The following is a 5,000-nucleotide window of genomic DNA, read 5'->3' as shown; positions in this document are numbered from 1 at the left end:
TATCTTATTTGAAGAATAAACAAATACAGGCATCCACATTCACATTTGTTTGTTTTCTTCCTTTTCTCAAAAGGACATCGTAAGTTTTACCTCTAAACTGAAATAATCAAGACTTTTATTTTTCCAAACTTTTCAAATCTTTTCATAATGTTTCCTTGAAGAAGAATCAGTTATTAAAAATCGTTAATGGTTATTCTTATTAGGCGCTCATGGCTGTTCGTGGATTTAAGAGGATTCAGAACTGCCGTATTCAGAACTGCTGGAACTAATTGGTGATGAAGACCGATTTTGAAGTTCATGATATGATGCCAAGCATTGGTACCGGGGAGCCCTTCGCTTTTACCTTTAGTCTTTCAGCCTCCATCGCTAAAAGATCTCAAGTTTAAAATTGCAACAACGCAGGAATTTGAGAGGAAAAAGTAACCCAACTATGATTCTAAAATATAGAAATTCATGTGACTATATTTTAGGGATTATTTTTTTTTTGGATTGGGCAATATTAAGAGTGTTTAGTGACCATAGTTAGGAAGGTCTACAGAGGAAATGGAACTTGACAGTAAGTCATCTCATTTCTGCCCTTTAGCAAAGTAAACCACATTTAGATTATGCTGTCCATAGATCAAATATATATATAAAGTTCTTGTCTATGAATAATAAAAATAAATAGAAACTAAACATTCATCTAACGAAAGTTTATGAATGAAAACAAAATGGAGATGTACAACTTCCCTAATACCTGTCCAGTCCAGTAATGGGTGTGGGATAAGCCTGCGCATCGGCTCCCACATCTTGTTTTGTTTAGTCGCGCTCTTTAATGTTCTTGTATCTTGTCTTTCAGATTTCTTTAATGTAGTTTTTCTTCTCTTGTATTTCATTATGATTGTTGACATTAAAAAGCATAATTTGTGCTAATAATTTTTCTTTACTTTCACTCTGGTTTTCCGTTGGAATGTTGAACCTGTGTCTTATGTTGTCATAACCTTTACACTCTAATATAAAATGTTCTAATGATTCTTTATCACTGTCATTATATGGGCACGTCTCACTCTTTCCTTGGTAATGATTCCTCCAGTTCAAGTTTAATGTATTCGTTCTTGCTTTTACCATTAGTGTTGCTTCTTCAGTATTGTCTATCCAACCTTCTTCTTTTATGTTGTTCTTATGTTTCCTATATATACTTAATGTAGATTTCTGTTCTGCTTCCCTTCTCCACCTTGCTGTGTCCCACTCTTTGATCTTCGATATAATACTTTCTGTCTTTAAGTCTTTTATTTCTCTCAATGTCAAATTCATGTCGTCCATATAAACCTTCAACCTCTTTATCCAAGTAGTTTTTCCTTTTTCATATTCCTCTAGAAAAACTTCTTTCATTAGTTCATTTCTGTTGTCCTTTAATATATGTTTGGCAAATAGGATCTTAATTTTTCCATCTCTGGCTACTGTTGAAGTTGCTCCTACCTCAGATCTTAGTACACAATTTGCTGTATACGTCGGCACATGTAGTATGCATCTATATACTTTATTTTCTATACGCTGGAGCTTTTCAAGTTCTTCTTTACTATAGTCAAGTATCTCAGCCCCATATAATGTTGCAGCAAGTCCGACTCCTTTCCAATATCCCTTCCCAACTAGTAACCTGTTACAGCTCCTTTCTGTGACACTATATGTCATGTTTGCCAGTTGTTTAGCTTTGTTCAGCTTCTCGTTTTTGTGTGTTTTAAAACAATTTTTCTTATTTTCTATTGTTATTCCTAGATACTTAAGTTTGCTGCATATTTTGATGTTGGCAATTGTGTCTGGCTATTCTTGCTGGTTGTCTATTAATATATTACTTTTCTCTTTGTTTATTTGTAAGCCACACTGCATTGCTAGGTTTTCTATAAGTTTGATGCTGTAGCTTGCCTCTTCTGTTGTTCTTGAAAGTAGTAATCCATCATCTGCATAATATGATATTGGTATCGTAAACGTCATTTCTAAAGCCAATTTATTCTTCTTCTAGTTTCTGTATAATTTCAAAAGTCATCAGTAGAAAAAAATACAGTTGAGCCATTACATCCTTGTCTTACACCATTGGTTATGTGGATTGTTACCTGTTTCTCATTATTAATATGTAGGTGTGTCTTATCATTGCTGTATATCTGTGCTATAATGTTTATGAGACTTGAATCAATTTTATTTTTCATGAGTATCTTTATTAAGTTCTCTCTGTTAATTGAATCAAAAGCCTTTTTAAAATCCAGTGATGTTACTTTAAGTGTGTCCCTGTTCTTAAACGTTTCAGAAATACAGTATTTTAATATATATAAATTGTCTGTGACTCTTCTTTCCTCTGTAAAGCCTGCGTGCAAATCACTTCTTAGTCCACCTCCTCTAATATGTTCTTCAATCTTTCTTTTGTCTTACAATACCCATGAATATTTTATATGATGCATTTGCTAGTGCTATTGGTCTTAAGTCTGCCACTGTTGGTTTGCATTTCTTGGGTATTAGTGTTGTGTTAGTCTCCTTCCAGCTTTCTATGACATATTCTTCATTGATAATATTGTTAAAACATTCCATTAACTTGTTTACACATATTTCACTTGTACTCATTACCTTAAACAGATCTGGTTTCAATTTGTCTGGTCCTGATGCTTTACCTTTTTTTGTTCTTGTGAGCTGCCTCTTTACCTCTTCCTTTGTTATTTTTATTTTGCTTTTATCCATTGGTTGAGGTGTTAGTATGTTACAGTGGTAGGCCATGTCTAAATGTTCTCTTAATACTGTTGGAAAGTGTAAATCATTTGATTCCCACCTTTCCCCTATTACTAAACTGAGTTTTCCTTCCTCTATTTCTTTCTCTAAAGGATGTCCATATGTTCTTCTACTATCTTCATTCCACACTTCTTCTATTGTGTTTTATCTTTGTCTGTAGATTGTATTCCAGAAACAGGTTATTTTATTTGGCACATCTTCAGGTTCTATTGGCATTCCAGTGTCCCCATAAAGTATTATTTTCTTACTTTCCTTCAGGTTTTCTCCTTTGAGTCTTTTAATGTGCTCCCATAGCTTTTTTGTCATTTTCGATCTCGTCTAATATCATCAGTTACTTTTTTTTCATGCTTCCACATGGCATCTTTTATCATGTTTTTCAAAATAATTTTCTGTTCTCTGTATAGTGTATCATATTTTTTATATTCTTCAGAGGTATTTTGAAGCTTCCGTTTTCTTCATTATAGGTTCGTCTTATGCTTATTGCTTTCTTTATCTCTGTTGACATCCATATGGGCTCCACTTCCATTACTTTCCCTTGTACTGTTTTTCTCCAAATTTTTATTTTCATATGTTTTTCTGATATATTTTTTATTAGATTTTCATAGGCTTCAATGTCATTCACAGTGCTTCTTCTTAGTTCATTTTCTAGTTCTAATATATATTTCTCTAAAGTATCTTCAGTTATTTTCATATATGTGATTTCTTCTTTTTTGTTACTATATTTACATTTTTCTAGAAAAATTCGTATGAGTACACTAAGGACATTGTGGTCAGACAAGTCATAATTTTCTATTTTTTTTCATCTACATTCATACACATAAACCTTTTATATAGTTCTTGATTCATCATTACAAAATCAATGGCACTCTTCATATCCCTACTTTCCCATGTAGTTTCACCACTGCAATTTGACTAGCCAACAAACTACTGTACAGATCAATTCACAAGTATGGCGACAGACGTTCTTGCTACTAAAAGGGGTATGGCCTTGCAAGTGTCGTCGGAGTACTGAATTTGACTGCACTTCCCCCAAATTGCCAATCTATGACCAGCTGCGCCCGTTAACGAACTGAAGGTGGACACACATACACATATATGTATATATATGTATATATATACTATATATATGTATATATATAAACATATATATATATATATATATATATATATATATATGTGTGTGTGTGTGTGTGTGTGTGTATGAGTATGTGTGTGTGAGTGTGAGTGAGCGAATAACTTGATAAATATGAATGAAATATGGAGTGTGGACGACGACAAAATTAACTTGACTATTATGGCAGGTGGTAAAATGAATACATTTACACATGGTAATATAAAAACCTGGATATCAAGGAAGAATGAGAAAAAAATCCAGTCTTTCCATAAAGTACAGTTCTATATTTTGTTCGTCAATATCTCCATTCCTTTTCTGTGGAGAGAGAGAGAGAGAGAGAGAGAGAGAGAGAGAGAGAGAGAGAGAGAGAGAGAGAGAGAGATATTTCGAATGATTTTTAATTACCCTAAACTATTTCTCAATTTATTTCAATTACACAGAGAACGAAATAAACTGCTAAAGATACTGATTGCTAACTTACTTGAAAATGTGTGCAGTATCCCATTAGATATGGCTAAAATGCAACAAGGGAAACCTTTCAATAAGCTTCTATTATTATTATTATTATTATTATTATTATTATTATTATTATTATTATAATTATCATTATTATTATTATTATTATTATCATTATTATTATTATTACTTTTTTTTTTTTTTGCTAAGCTACAACCCTAGTTGGAAAAGCGGGATGCTATAAGACCAAGAGCCCCAACAGGGATAATAGCCTAGCGAGGAAAGGAAATAAGAAAAACTACAGAAGTTTATGAACAATAACAACACTAAAATAAATCTTTCATATATAAACTATAAAAACTTGAAAATATCAAGAGGATAAAAACTCCAAAATAACAAGAAGGATACATCTGTTTTGGCGTTGTTACTGTTTTTAGAATGATTTATTGTTAATTTATTCTCATCATTTATTTATTTCCTTATTTCCTTTCTTCACTGGGCTATTTTTCCCTATTGGAGCCCTTGGGCTTATAGCATCTTGCTTTTCCAACAAGGGTTGTAGCTTGGCTAGTAATAATAATAATAACAATAACAATAATAATAATAATAATAATAATAATAATAATAATAATAATAATAAGATACCCTATTTTACATCATTGCGTTATCATGTTCC

The 5,000-nt window shown here is 32.1% G+C and overlaps 1 protein-coding gene across 3 annotated transcripts in view; it reads right to left on the bottom strand.

Annotated features, from left to right (window-relative positions):
• Positions 1-5,000, bottom strand: part of LOC137655847 (octopamine receptor beta-2R-like) — a 605,153-nt gene that overhangs the window by 171,949 nt on the left and 428,204 nt on the right. The window lies entirely within an intron of this gene.

This window comes from Palaemon carinicauda, chromosome 16, assembly GCF_036898095.1.
Source record: "Palaemon carinicauda isolate YSFRI2023 chromosome 16, ASM3689809v2, whole genome shotgun sequence".
NCBI lineage: Eukaryota > Metazoa > Arthropoda > Malacostraca > Decapoda > Palaemonidae > Palaemon > Palaemon carinicauda.
The sequence above is the reverse complement of the archived record's forward strand: the minus strand, read 5'-3'. Positions and strand labels throughout refer to the sequence as shown.